Source organism: Leopardus geoffroyi, chromosome C1 (genome assembly GCF_018350155.1).
Source record: "Leopardus geoffroyi isolate Oge1 chromosome C1, O.geoffroyi_Oge1_pat1.0, whole genome shotgun sequence".
NCBI lineage: Eukaryota > Metazoa > Chordata > Mammalia > Carnivora > Felidae > Leopardus > Leopardus geoffroyi.
The window spans coordinates 189,566,764-189,582,595 of NC_059328.1; the positions used below are offsets into that span (position 1 = coordinate 189,566,764).

A 15,832-nucleotide genomic window follows, 5' to 3' on the forward strand; every position below is an offset into this window, starting at 1 on the left:
CAACTGGGGTTTGAACTCATGACCCTGAGATCCAGAGTCATATGCTCTACCAACTGAGCCAGCTAGGTGCCCCTACTTATTCTTGAGTTTTAAGAGTTCTTTGTATATTTTGGATGCCAGGCTTTTATCAAATGTGTGTTTTGTAAATATTTTTTTCTCAATTTGTGGCTTATTTTTTTAACGTAACTGTCTTCTACAGAGTTGAAGTTTTAAATTTTCTGTCTCAAATTTGTCTTCAAATTTTTTTATTACTTTAATTTTTCTTTCTATACCATTGGGTATGGATTTTTGTTTATTTCCATTTTGAAACTTCATTTTATGATTTAAAACATTTTGTGGTATAACGCTTTTGAAGATCATGGTTGTCTTTTTGACCATTGCTTTATATTTAGCAAACTTTTTCCATCTAGAGATCAGATAACATAAAAGGGGCTGTCATTTTTTGAGCTCTTTCATTGTGCCAAGTTCTGTGCTAAATTCTTGGCATGCATGATCTCATTTAATCATCCATGTTTTTTACTGTCTGAAATAATTCTGTCATATCCTCATCTGTCTCTTCTTATATCCAAAATCTGTCTTTTTTATTCTTATATGATTACCCTGCTTCGTACTTCATAGATTAAAACCATTAGACTAAATCTCCTTCATCTTTCCGCCTTAAAATCTACAAACCTTATAGCTGCAGCAACTTTCTCCCTTTTCTCTTTTCCATTAATAGAACTGTTCTCCTTCTATCAAAGACCAATTGCTCCACTTGAGCTCTTTCTCAAATATTTTGTTCTTTTGCTTACACTCTCTTGCCTCTTCAACTGTTCCTGTCCCTTTGGATCATTTACCTCAGCATGCAAACATGCTCTGTTATCTCCCATCTTAAACTTTTTTTTAACCCTGTATTTTCTTCTAGCTGTGGTCCGTTTTCTATAATTCCCTGTATGAACAAACATTTTTCACAGACTTACCTACCTCTGCTTCCTTCACTTCTTAACATTCATTCTAATCTGGTTTCTATAGTACTGTTAAACAAAAATGACTTTTTTCAAATTCATCAAATGATTCCATATTGCCACAGCCATTCACTGGATATGACCTCATCTTTTCTGACTTCTCAGTAGCACTGACCATGTCTTCCTTCTTGAAACAGTCTCTTATCTTGGTTTCTGTGACATTGCAGTCTCAGGTGTTCTACCTCATTCGTCCTTTACAGATTGTTTACTTTCTCATTATCATAGTCTCTGAAGGTTGGGTTCTGAAGCATAGTTCCTAGTCATCATTTCTTCTCTTTATACTCTACATCTCATTCATATTTTCATTTTAATTATTTTTTGGGCACTTACTTTGTATTGCTTGCTGTTTCTAAGCAATAGTGGGGATTCAGGAGTACTCTGCATTTCCATGCTTTTAAATACAGTATACTTTACATTGTCTTTTAAATTTCTTGACTTCTGTCCCAAATAGGTTCCCACTTCCATTTGACTTTCTTAGAGACAACTTAGATTCAGCATGACTCTAGTAATTTGGAAGTGGGAATGGACTTAAGGATTTAGTCTTATATCCTTATAAAAGAGACTAGTGATAAATAGTAATCATGGAGGTGAGATCTTACATGCAATTATGAAATTCTTTTGATATTTGAATTTTGAATTTTGAAATTTTGAATTTGAAACTTTTGAGATAGTGAAGGCTTGTCAGTTTTAATTTGAGTTCTGTCTTGTAAATGACATGTGCTCATGTGTAGTAAACCATTTGTGTCTCCTTCAGTATTTTCTTGATATATTGTGGCTAAGTATGGTGTCAGCACTATAATGGTAAAGTTTCACTGGGAAGTAAAAGTAGTTTTTGTTGATTTCATAATCACAAATAGAAGAAATCAGTCACTGCTTGTTGATGTGGGAAGCATGTTCATGCTGGTGTTACTAAACACCCTTTCCTTGTAGCTAATGAAAGACCTTAGTAATGGCTAGATTTGGGAGATAGGAGTCTATTTTAATTCTAACTGAAAAAAATTTGGAAGAAGTAATCTGTACCCATTAAACAGTAGTCCCTCATTCCCCTCTCAGCACTGGTATCTCTACTATAATTTATCTGTATGAATATACCTATTCTAGTTACTTTATTTTTTAAAACTTTATTTATTTTGAGAGAGAGAAAGAATGTGAGCAGAAGAGGGGCAGAGAGAGAGAATCCCAAGCAGGCTCTGTGCTGCCAGAGCAGAGCCTGATGTGGGGCTCCAACCCACAAACTGTGAGATCATGACCTGAATTGAAGTCAGGAGTTGGATGCTTAACCAACTGAGCCACCCAGGCACCCCCTAAGTACTTTATATAAGTAGAATCATAACATTGGTCTTTCATGTCTTGCTTATTTCACTTAATGTTATGTTTTCAAGGTTCATCTATGTTGTAGCATGTACCAGAATTTCACTTGTTTTTAAGGTTCTGTTATATCCCATTGTTTAGTTCCACCAGATTTTATTTATCATTCATTTGTGGAGAGGTATTTAGGTTGTTTCTACCTTTTCACTGTTGTGAGTAATGCTGCCGTGGACTTTAGTGTATAAGTATCTTTTTCAGTATTTGCTTCAAATTTTTTGGGTGTATACCTAGAAGTGGGATTGCTGAATCATATTAGTAATTCTGTGTTTAACTCTTTGAGAAACTACCAAACTGTTTTCCATAGTCTCCATACCATTGTACATTCCTACCAACAATGCAAAGGGGTTCTAATTTCTTTGCTGCCAGCATTTGTTATTTTCTGTTATTTTTTTTTAAGTAATAGCCATTCTAATATATATAAAGTAGTGCCATATGGTTTTCACTTGTGTTTTTCTAAAGATGTAATGTTGAACATGTTTTCATGTGTTTTTTGGCCATTTGTATATCTTGGGAGAAATCTCTATCAAGTGTTTTACTCATTTAAAAAAATTAAAAAAGATTTTTTTAAATGTTTGTTTATTTTTGAGAGAAAGACAGAGCCAGAGTCGGGGAGGGGTAGAGGAAGAGGGAGACACAGAATCTGAAGCAGGCTCCAAGCTCCAAGCTGTCAGCACAGAGCCCGACGTGGGGCTTGAACCTATGAACTGTGAGATCATGACCCAAGCCAAAGTCAGACACTGAACTGACTGAGCCACCCAGGCGCCCCTAAAAAAAAAAATTGTTTAATGTTTATTTATTTTTTTTTTCAACGTTTTTATTTATTTTTTTGGGGACAGAGAGAGACAGAGCATGAACGGGGGAGGGGCAGAGAGAGAGGGAGACACAGAATCGGAAACAGGCTCCAGGCTCTGAGCCATCAGCCCAGAGCCTGACGCGGGGCTCGAACTCACAGACCGCGAGATCGTGACCTGGCTGAAGTCAGACGCTTAACCGACTGCGCCACCCAGGCGCCCCAAATGTTTATTTATTTTTGAAGGAGAGAGAGACAGAGTGTAGTGGGGGAGGGGCAGAGAGGGAGAAAGAGACAGAGACACAGAATCTGACGCAGGCTCCAGGCTCTGAGCTGTTAACACAGAACCTAACATGGGGGCTTGAACCCATAAGCCATGAAATCATGACCCTGAGCCAAAGTCGGGTGCTTAACCAACTGAGCCACCCAGGCACCCCAAAGTGTTTTACTTATTTTTTAATTGGGTTTCTTGTTTTTGTTGTTGTTGTTCAGTTGTAGGAGTTCTTTATATATTCTGGCTGTTGATCCCTTATCAAATATATGATTTACAAATATTTTCTCCTATTCTGTGGATTACCTTTTCACTGTCTTGATAGGGTCATTTGCACAGAAGTTTAAAACTTTGATGAAGTCCGTTTTATCTGCTTTTTCTTTTTTAAATTTTTTTTTTCAACGTTTATTTATTTTTGGGACAGAGAGAGACAGAGCATGAACGGGGGAGGGGCAGAGAGAGAGGGAGACACAGAATCGGAAACAGGCTCCAGGCTCTGAGCCATCAGCCCAGAGCCCGACGCGGGGCTCGAACTCACGGACCGCGAGATCGTGACCTGGCTGAAGTCGGACGCTTAACCGACTGCGCCACCCAGGCGCCCCTATCTGCTTTTTCTTTTGTTGCCTGTGCTTTTAATTTCATCTGTCACCTTTTAAAGTTTATTTATTTTGAGAGAGTGTGCACCCATGCACACAAGCAAATGAGGGTGGGGCAGAGAGAGAGGGAAAGAGAGAGAATCTCAAGTAGGCTTAGAACTGTCATCATGGAGCCTGACGGAAGGCTTGAACTCATAAGCCTTGAGATCATGACCTGAGCTGAAATCAGTAGTTGGTAGCTTAACTGACTGAGCCACCCAGGCACCCCATCCCTTTTTAAAATTTATGTTTGCTTAGTGTACATATGACATTATAACCACATTTAAAAATATTTCAAAAGGAAAAAGTTACCCTAATATTTTAAGTGATGTAAAAACTTCTCTTTTCCCCATTCTTGCTCTGTGAATGTTTTTACATAATTAAATGCATACTGTATATTTTGTTTGTACTCATTTACAGATTTTTTCCATGATTAATGAAAATATAATGTGTAACAATGAGATAGCAAATATAAATATTACATAATATAGCAAAATATTAACATTTTTAATGAGTGATAATAGATTTGCTTAATTTTATTTTTATTTATGTTTAAATATTTAGTTAGTTTTGGGAGAGTGCAAGCGGGGGAGGCTCAGAGAGAGGGGGCACAGAGGATCTAAAGTGGGCTGTGCGCTGACAGGCTGATAGCAGTGAGCCTAGTGTGGGGCTCGAATTCATGAACTTTGAGATCATGACCTGAGCTAAAGTTGGACACTCAAATCGACTGAGCCACCCAGGTGCCCCAAGTTTGCTTAATTTATTTTTGCACATTTAGTTCCCTTTTTTGTTGTTGTTTCTAACTAGGAGCTTATTTTTTAGTTAACCCTATTCCTAATATAGGAAAATATAACAGCCTTAGGGTCTAGCACAATTTTCTGGGCACCTGGGTGGCTCAGTCAGTTGAGCATCCTATTTCAGCTCAGGCAATGATTTCATGGGTTCGTGAGTTTGAGCTGGTGCAGAGGCTGCTTCAGATTCTGTTTCCCTCTCTGTCTGTCCCTCCCCCGCTCAATCTCTCTCAAAAATAAAATAAACATTGAAAAAAAGAATCTAGCACTTTTTACCATAAGTTCATACCATAATACTTACAGGTTCAGTATTACTTTAGCTTTCTTAAGAATATTTGGCATCCCGAGGTGCCTGAGTGTCTCAGTTGGCTAAGCGTCCAACTCTTGATTTTCGCTTAGGTTATAATCTCACAGTTTGTGGGATCAGGCCCCGTGTCGGGCACTGTGTGCTGACAGCGTGGAGCCAGATTGGGATTCTCTCCCTCCTCTCTGCCCTTCCCCTCACTCATGCGCGCACACTCTCTCTTAAAATAAACATTAAAAAAAAGCATTTGGCATCCTTGTCATGAGCTTCTCTTCATCTGCCAAAGGAAGATAATTACAAAGCAGATTTAAAACAGTGTGGGTATGTTTTTAAAAACTTTTTTCCCCTTGTTAATTACTTGGTAAAAATAGTGCTTTGTTTTTGTCATCCTTCCTCCATCCCCATCATTTGTATGGAATAGTTTCCCGTGTTCATGTCTGTTTTGTGTTATTTTTTTTTTTTTTGTAAATTGTCCATGTTTATTGAATTATGTTGTGTCTCACTGTGTCATGTATGACTTATTCTAGTTTGAATGCCGTACTGTCTTTTTTTTAGACTATATTCTCCATCCAAGAATCTGGAAGCAAAGCATGAATATATTCTTCCATAGGCATCATAGAAACTAATAGTTGAACAATTCTGAAGGCATAGTAGGTGTATATCTCCAATGTTTTGCACGTTCTTTTGGCAAAAACTTTCCAGTTGCGTGTAATGATTGTCATATATTTTAGAAGCTATTATTTGAATTTCAGTGGAATTTAGTGGTGGGTCTTTCTTTCAAATTTGGTTTAGTTATGAGATTTGTTGGAATGCAGAATTGGAAGCTCAGTATATAGGTATTATAAGAATACTCCCCTCTGCCACGTATTGAGTCAGATGCTGTGAGTCTGCCATGACCTAATTAGGTTAATTACACGTATGATATTTTACCTTCTTAACAGTTTGGTAAGAAGGAAAACGGCTACTATACCAATCTTAAATTCCAGCACATCCCAGTCTTAATGCAGGGGTGATAGTGAACTCATGATACGTTAATAATACCGAACTATATGTTTTCTGAACCAGGGACTCTTTTTCATGCCTCTTCGTCCTTGTTGAGGCTGTTTTCCCTAGTTGGAATAACTTCTCTCACCCTTGCTTGGTAGTAATAACTCCATTTTTGAGACTCTTTGGATGGTCGTCTAGGATAGTGTTCCTACTTGGATATCATTTGTATCCTTGAAAATTTTGTGTTGATATTTTGTTTGTTTGCTTTTCTCTGTATTGGACTGAAACTTCTTGAGTGCAGAGAACATGTATTCATTTTGATGTCCTGCTGCATAGTACGGTATATGTCATGTAATATGTGTTCAGTGAATAAGAGTTTATTAAAACGGGCACCTGGGTGGCCCAGTTGGTTAAGCATCTGACTCTTGATTTTGGCTCAGGTCATGATCATCATGGTGGTGAGATTGAACCCCATGTTGGACTCTGGGCTGTGCATTGAGCCTGCCTAAGATTTTCTCTCTCCCTCTCCCTCTCCCTCTGCTCCTCCCCTGCTTGAGCGCTCTCTCTCTCTCTCCAAAAAAACAAAAAACAAAAAAAAACAAAATTATTAAAATAAACTGATGGAATTAAATTATATCATGGAGGGTCTAGAAGGAATTGTTTAATACTTTAGATGGGCTAACACTGAATGAGAACTAAGTACCTATATTTTATCTAATCTGGTTGTAGTTTATACTCAGAGCAAAAATAATTGTATTATTTTCCAGGTAGTGTAAGGTACTGGACTAGACTAGGCAAGAGATTTAATGCTTGGGAATAGAAAGAAACTGACAGTAGATCTCCAGGGTGTTATCTGTAGAGGAAAACTGTCTCCTGCATGTTCCCACTCATGCTCTCTAAATATTGTCATTCTCTTCCTGCTCCCCTCCCCATTATCTATACAATATCTGCCAAATCTGTGGTTCTATTTAGTAGAAGTAGAAAGGAAAAATAAATAATGGTAGGAATCTGGTGGTAGTGATATTATAGTTTTGAGGTGCTCTAGAGGGGGTAAAGTTCTTACTCTTTTTATTTCCCAATACCAATCCCAGAACATCAAATTGAGAAGTAAGCGTAAATCTTCTTCTTAGGGGTACACAATAAGGCGTGAATAGCTTGGATGGTGCCAAACCATATGGAGATCCAGGAAATCTCCGTTATAGCAGTTTTTCTCCGTCCCCACTCCCCACCCCCACTGGGTGATAGAGGTAACCGTGATTCTCTGAAACCTTAAGGTAGATACAGCTCAACAAATAATATGTAACTTCCATGTGTAATGTGATATGAAGATATGTAAGGCATAGTACTTCCCCTCAAAGGGCTTACCACTAGGGGGCGTGGGAGTTTGGGTCAATGAAACATGCGCATATTATAAAACGTGTTCTAAGTCTGATGACCGAATGCTGTGGGAATGAGTTCTCAATAAGAAATGATGAGTATCACAATCAGGGATGGTTTCCTTGAAGAGGCAAGGGATGGGTTGTTGAAGTTGATGGGTTACAGGTAAAGTAAATAGGCTAAGGTAAGAAGCAATGATCTATGTTTTGAGAACCATAAATTTCATTAAGCTGTAATCTAAGGTCCGAGTAGGGTTGAATGGGAGATAAATTCTAGGCAATATTAAGGGAGGCTGTAAATGATAAATAGGGGAGTTTACATAGAAGTAGGTATAAAGAAGCTATGGGGGTTTCAGAACTGATTTAGGAAGATGAATTTTTAGGACAGTCGTCAGATTGTAAGATACTACAGCTGACCTGGAAACCTGTGTAAGTAGCACTAGAAAGGTAATGAGGACCTGAAGTAGATTGTAGGCAGTGGAATTGAAAGAAAGAATGTAAGACACAGATTGAATATAAGTATCTTGGCAACTAATTAGGTGTAGGATACAGAAAGTTGGAAAGTATGTTAGATCATGGAGTAATGGTGATAAGAAACAGAATTAAGAAGTCGTTTTGGGTAAGGTGATGAGTTATGGATATATTGAGCTGGCATAATATGCAAGATGAGATGCTATGTCAACTAAGATATGGATTTTGCAGAGATGTAAGGTAAGCTGTAAATAGATTTTAAAATTCTGTGCTTGAAATTGATAGCTGAGGAAGGAATAGTTTCTTTCTGGGGAGTGAAAGTACGATAAGAAGAGAAGTAGTTTGAAGACAGGTTTTGGGAAAATCTCCACGTATAAAGTAATTGGTATCATGAGGGAAACTAAAGACATAGCAAAGTTGGAAGGATTAATCATTGCATAATATGGACCTGCTAGGGAGGTTACTTTATTCTGTGTAAGAATCTGTCTTTGTAGGATTATTATACAGAGCATACATTGTAATGTTTTTCTGTAAACCTATGATAATTTCCTCTTTTCTAAAAGTCTTTTTCTTTTTTCTTAATCTCATTTAAGTAGGAACATTAAATAGCTGGGTTGAAGTGTTATTTATGCCTTTAGTACATAAATTATATAACCGTAATCTAGTCAGTACTTAAATATACTTATAGCAAAGGTCAGTCACAGGCATTTATTTATCAGACATTGCTGCTTAGGAACTGCAAAACAACCTCTGTTAAAGTACTATTCACTGTTTCTTTTATAGGAAATAAGATATTGTAGCTTCTTTGTAATTAATAGGTTTCTCTGTTAAAGGTAAAGTAGAAATTCTGATACCAATTTTTATTGAACATTTTATGGGGAAAAAATCTCAACTTTAGTAAATATGCTGGTGAAGTGATCACAAAAATCTCAAACTTAGAATATCAGTTCTTGTTATACTAGATTCTTATAAAACCTTAATGAATGTCCTTGGGTTGACTTATTCATAGTAGATGTGCAGCAACCTCGACCCTTTACAACTTCATTTTGGACTTAGAAATAATAATAAAAAATCTTTGAGCCCCAAATAACTGTTTTAGTAAGCATGCAAATGTATAATACATTTCAGAAAGTTTAACTAAAAAAATTGTTTTGGAACATTTATGCCTTACAGATATTCCTTAGAGTTGACTAGGGCAGAACACTTAAGTTTCTCTTCCTTTTTATTAATGCATGTGTTACAGTTAAAAAAAAAAAAAATAAAGTAATACCTCTGAGGCGCATGGGTGGCTCAGTCAGTTAAGTGTCCAACTCTTGATTTCAGCTCAGGTCATGATCTCACAGTTAACGGGTTCGAGCCCCAAATCGGCGTCCATGCTGACCACGTGGGGCCTGCTTGGGATTCTCTCTCTCCCTCTCCGTCTGCCCTTCCCTTGCTTGTTCTCTCTCTTAGAATAAATAAATAAACTTTAAAAAGTAATAGCTTTATTTTTTTCTGACACATAAAATTAATACTTGCCTGAAGTAATCTTTATGAAAAGACCCAAATAAATTATATTCCCAACATTCAGAGAAAACTTATGTTGATATTTTGGGGCTTATTTTTTTCTGACTCTTTTCTTATGCTCATTTTTACATACAGGCACCTACAGAATCAGGATGATTGTGTTAAAATTGCTTCATAACTGGCTCTTTTGCACTTATTTTGTAGATATATTTCCGTCTCAGTAATACATAGCAATACTGTTCTCATTACTGTATGAATGTACTATATAAATGTACTGTTTCATCAGTCTTATGTTTCTTTTCCTTCCCCACTAATTGTGTCATCAGTGAACACCCTATTTGTGCCTTTTTCATAATTGATTATTTTTCTGAGATAGATTTAGAGCTATAAAGGTAGTGGAATTTATATAAGCTTAGATCAGAATAGTGAAACCCTTGGAATAGAGGTATGTTTTTAGGGTAAATTATGACCTGATAAGCCAGAGAATAGTGTTTTATAGTGTCAGACTCAGGTGTGTCAGAATATGTTAGTTGATCATGCTGAAGTGTTTCCAGAATTGCTGTGTTGAAGGATTGGAGGGGTAGCTATATATTTGAAAATGTGTGTTCTTTAACATTCAAATTGAGTGGTGGAGGATCTGATAGAGAAGATGATGAGGATGGCCTCTCCCCCAAATATGGGGAGAATTAGGTAATAGGTTGGGGGTAGAATTAATGGCTAAGCCAAAATTAGAGGTGTCTGAATAAGTTCTGATTCCAGTATTGTAATCCCATGATTTAGAGGCCAAGACAGAATAAGCTTTTTACAAATTAAGAATGAAAAATATATACAGTTATTTGTATAGGGAGTTGTTTATATATAGGGTGTTTATCCTATGAAAACATTACTCATGTCTTCATTGTTAACCTGTTTTGGTTATCAGTGCAAAGTAATAATGATGTAAAAGTTTCCTGATATTTTTATTTGAAGATTAATAAGGGAGTAGAGTTTTTTTTACACATTTATTTAAGACTTGTCATAAAATGGTTTACCTGATTAAAAAGATACGTATAATACAAGTAATCTGTGGGAATTACTTTTTTTCTGAATCAGCTGTGTATACTATGTTAATTCATTATTTTCTTGGTTAAAAATCGACCTATGTGTTTGACATAATTGATAATTGTTTTCAACATGCCTTTTCCTCATACTATCATATTATGTTTATTTCACTGTACTTCTTAGTTTTTATTAACCTTGTTTAATTCACATTAGTAATTTATTTATATGTCTTCTCCCATAATAGATCCCTCAGAGCAGATACAATGTTTTAAAATTCCTTAGCTCTGAGAGCAGTGTCTTATATATATGATAGTTATGTTACATTGAATGATAGGTCAACATTTTTTTTTTTTTGTAACAGTGGCCATACAGTTCTCCTTCATTGTAGTGTTCATTTTCAGCATTTACTTCTATGTGTCATTTTTTGTTATTTTTGTTTCATAGAGTTTATGTAAACCAGATTTTTGTCTCTTCTAATGAAAATAGTTACTAAGCTGTCTGTGAATTTTGTACAAGAATGAGTATTATAGGTTAATGAGTTATTTCTAGTTAATTGAATGCAATCTTATTCTGTGGGACCAAGATCAGAAAAAAGTATTTATCTCCCTAGTCTACATGTGTTCTGGGGCTGTTATCTTAATGCTTACAGGACTGTATTTGCATTCTTTTTTCATAATTACATATGAACTGACATAGTAATTCTTAGGCTTAAGTAAAGATCAAACCCTTTTAAATGGAAAGAAAGAAATCTGACTGCCTGTATTGACTTGATTTATTTTGAAAAATAAATGTAATTTTTATGATAATGTTATTTAATGTTCAAACGTAAACTTAGATATAAGCCACTTAAAATTACAGCTGTCTTGTAACAAGACATAGTTATTAGTAACATATTTATTACTATAAATATGTAATAAATTTATAAACAAAACAAAATACTAAATTAATAAAATTTAAGTCAGGAACACTAATGTCATGGGTAATATTTTGCCAAAACTTAATAGTCCTTGAAATTTGAATATGTGGTGGGTTTATAGATTCTTTTTTCTAACTTTTTTTTTTTTTTAATGTTTATTTATTTTGGGAGAGTGAGGGAGAGAAAGAATCCCAAGCAGGCTCTACACTGTCAGCGCAGAGCCCAATGGGGGCTCAATCCTATGAACGACAAAACTATGACGAGCCAAAATTAAGAGTCAGACCCTCAATAGACTGAGCCACCCAGATGTCTCGGTTTACAGATTATTTTGAGCAGTATTACAGAGTGTACGATGGACTTCTCGGGGGTTCCTTGGAATGACTCAAGTCTCCTGGTTATTTAAGCCATTGCAAACCCTTTAAAAAACTTTAATTGCTTGTACAGCACAATGTAGTGTACACTTGGTCATCATTTGATGCAAATGCTTTATTTATATATTGTTTGCCTCTTTTATCTCATTAATTTGCTTTGCAATTAAAGTAGCATGACTTTGGCCTGACACAGTTGAGCCCCAAAGCAGAGCTGAATTTGCTTTGCGTCTTAGTTTTTCAGTAATTCCAGAGGATTTATATTATGTAATGTTAATATGTGAATTTTAAAATTTTGTAAATACATTATTGTGGAAATTTAAAGTCAAAAAATTATTAAAGACATTTGCTGATTTCTGGGGAATATCTGTGAACTTTCATTTGGGATACCGTGATTTAGTCTCTCTCATAGTTATTCTTAAATAGATGCTGTCTGACACCTTAAAAATCCTATAATCTGTGGCTCTTTATTGAATAATCTGCCTAGGTGTAGTATGAAAAATTTTGGCAAATGTCAGAATAGAGGAATTGGAGTTTTGTTACCTTCAACTGTAGGGTATCTGTTAAATTTTTAAAAATTAATTTATGGTATAATTTATAAGCATAATTCTAATTTTATATAAGTTTGATGACAGTATAATTTTTGTATCCTTTTAAAACTTTGTTGTTTTTAATTTTAATTTCAATACAGTTAACTAACATACAGTGTTAGTTTTAGGTGTATGGTACAGTGATTCAGCAATTCTATACATTGTCAGTGCTCATCATAAGAATACTCTTTAATCCCCATCACATATTTCACCCATCCCCCTACCCACCTCCCTTTGGCTACAGGAGAGTTCTCTATAGTTAAGAGTCTGTTTCAATTTTTACATCTTTTGTTGGCATTGACATTTGTGAAATTTGAAACAGATATGCCTGTGTTGAAAGTAGCTGACAACAGAGAATGATTTTGTGTTTGTTTTTAAGACTATTTTTTAGAGCAGTTTTAGGTCCACAGCAAAATTGAGAGGAAGGTATAGAGATTTCAACATCCGCCACGATATTGGTATATTTGTTACAATTGATGAACCTATCTTGACACATAATCACCCGAAGACCACAGTTTCACTTTAGAGTTCACTCTTGGTGTTTTGCATTCTGTGGGTTTTGACAAATGTGTAATGACATGTATCCCTTATGGTATCATACAGAGTATTTTCACTGCCCTAAAAATCCCCTGTGTTCCACCTATTCATCCCTTCTCTGACCAACCCCTGGCAAACCACTGTTGTTTTTACTGCCTTCATGGTCAGAGTCTTACCTTTTTCAGAATGTCTTATTGTTGGAATCATACAACATGTAGCCTTTTCAGATTCATCTTTTTTCATTTAGTAATAAGCATTTAGGGTTACTCCATGTCTTTTCAGTGCTTGCTAACTCATTTCTTTTTAGTGTGGTATGATGTACCACATCTTGATTGCTTCTAAGTTTGGCAATTATGAATAAAACTACTATAAACATTTCTGTATGGGTTTTTGTGTACACATAAGTTTCCATCTCCTTTGGGTAAATACCAAGAAGCTGGATTACTAGATCATCTGGTTAGAGTATGTTTAGTTTTGTAGGAAACCAACAACCTGTCTTCCAAAGTGGCTGTACCATTTTGCATTCCCACCAGCAGTGAATGAGAATTCCTGTTGTTCCACAGCCTCGTCAGTATTTGGTGTTATCAGTGTCCTGTACTTCAGACATTCTGATAGGTGTAATGGTATCTTGTTGTTGTTTTAATTTACATTTCCCTGATGGCATATGATGTGGAGCATCTTTTCATGGGCTTATTGCCATCTGTGTGTCTTCTATGATGAGGTGTGTGTGAAGGTCTTTGGTCCCTGTTTTAATTGATTTTTTTTTCCCCTATTGTTGACTTTGAAGAGTTGTTTTTATTTTGAGTAACAGTCCTTTATCAGTTGTGTCTTCTGTAGATATTTTCTTCCAGTCTGCGGTTTGTCTTCTCATTTCTCTTGACATTGTCTTGTGTAGAGCAGAAGTTTTTAATTTCAATGAAATCTAATTTATCCGTTATTTATTTCATGGATCTTGCCTTTGATTTTGTATTTAAGAGTCATTGACATACCCAAGGTCACCCGGATTTTCTCCTGTGTTATCTTCCAGGAGTTGCATAGTTTTGCAGTTTATGTTTAGGTCTATCATCCATTTTGAGTTAATTTTTTGTGAGGAGTATAAGCTCTGTGTGTGTGTGTGTGTGTGTGTGTGTGTGTGTGTGTGTGTGTATTTTATTTAAATGTCCAGTTGTTTCAGACCATTTGTTGAAAAGACCGTCTTCCCTCCATTGTATTGCCTTTGTTCCTTTGTTAAAGATAGTTAACTGTTTTTATGTGGTTCTATTTCTAGGCTGCTTTGTTCCATGAAACTTTTTTGTCCATTTTTAACCAGTACCATACTTGATTAGTATATCTGTCTTGATTACTATAGCTGTAGAGTGAATCTTGAAGTTGAGTAGTGTTAGTCTTCCCACTTTGTTGTTCTCCTTCAATACTGTATTGGCTATTCTGTGTCTTTTGCCTTTACATTTTAGAATCAGTTTGTTGATATACACAAAATAATATGCTGGTATTTTGGTTGGGGTTGCATTGACTCTGTATTTCAGATTGGGAAGAATGGGCATCTTGACAGTATTGAGTCTTCCTATCCATTTATTCAGTTCTTTGATTTTGTTTGTTGGAGTTTTGCCATGTTCCTTATATAGATCTCAGACATATTCTGTTAGATATGTACTTGAGTATTTTATATTTTTGGTTATTAATGTAAGTGATATTGTTTTTAATACCAAATTCCACTTGTTCATTGCTACTCTATTCATTGCTGGAAAGCTGTTGACTTTTTTATGTTAACCTTGTATCCTGCAACCTTGATGTAATCTTTTTATTAAGTTCCAAGAATTTTTTTGGTCAATTCTTTGGGATTTCTATATAGGTGATCATGTCATCTATGCCCTTTCCTTCTAAAGGGTTTCAGGAATAACTTTTTTCTTTTAATACATTAGAAACCATTTAGTTTTATTAAATATATAAAGTTCATACTTGGTCTAAATAAAGCACTTAAAGCACACCACTGTGTGCTCCTTGGTGAAAAAATAGATTACAAACAATCAAGAAACATTTTTGGGGATGCCTGGGTGGCCCAGTCAGTTAAGTGTCCGACTTCCGTGCAGGTCATGATCTCACGGTTAGTGGGTTTGAGCCCCACTTTGGGCTCTGACAGCTCAGAGCCTGGAGCCTGCTTCAGATTTCTCTCTCTCTCTCTCTCTCTCTCTCTTTCTCTCTCTCTCTGTCCCTCCCCCACTCACAGTCTCTCTCAAAAATAAATAAATGTTAAAAAAATAAAAGCATTTTTGTTCTCCTGATACAATCATCTGAGAGTTGTGCGTTCTTTGGTTTTCAAGACAGGCCAATTATTTAGTAAACATGAATGTACAATAAATGTATGCCCTTGTAGAAAAGTAAGCTATACTTTTCTCTGATGTATGTGAATATTCTTTCATTTCAATCACATCAGCTGACATTCCTGACTTCTATATATTCATGACTTCACTATTATGAGGATACATCAGGATTTTAAAGGACTCCCAACTTTTTTTCCTTAAAGAGCAATTGGTATAGCAATTTATTTATAAAATTCACAGTGTTCCTTTGCCTTACTTTAATGTAGAAGAATGATGCCCTAAATACATACTTCTTGTTGGTTTACATCAATGTTATATCAGCCACAAAAAGCATCTCTCATATATTTTACATTACAGGGTCTTCAGTCTTCTGTGGAAAAGTAGATATACACAAAGCCTACCTAGTATAAAAGGGTCTCATATCTTTGATCAATCAGCTACATGATTTCATATATTCACTAGGAACAAAGGCAGAGCATGAAATGATAATATTTGCTCTTCAAAAAATCTCAAATACTATCCAATATAAAAAGGTACATTGAAAATATTTGTTTGTCCA

General features: G+C 35.6%; 1 protein-coding gene across 50 annotated transcripts in view; it reads left to right on the plus strand.

Annotated features, from left to right (window-relative positions):
• Positions 1-15,832, plus strand: part of ABI2 (abl interactor 2) — a 122,850-nt gene that overhangs the window by 39,761 nt on the left and 67,257 nt on the right. The window contains exon 1 of one of the 50 annotated variants that reach the window (XM_045480846.1): positions 15,783-15,806. The exons of the other annotated variants lie outside the window; for them this stretch is intronic. The gene's annotated coding sequence lies outside the window, so the exon portion shown is untranslated. Of the gene's footprint in view, positions 1-15,782; positions 15,807-15,832 lie in introns of those variants that run through there. 50 annotated transcript variants of the gene reach the window in all.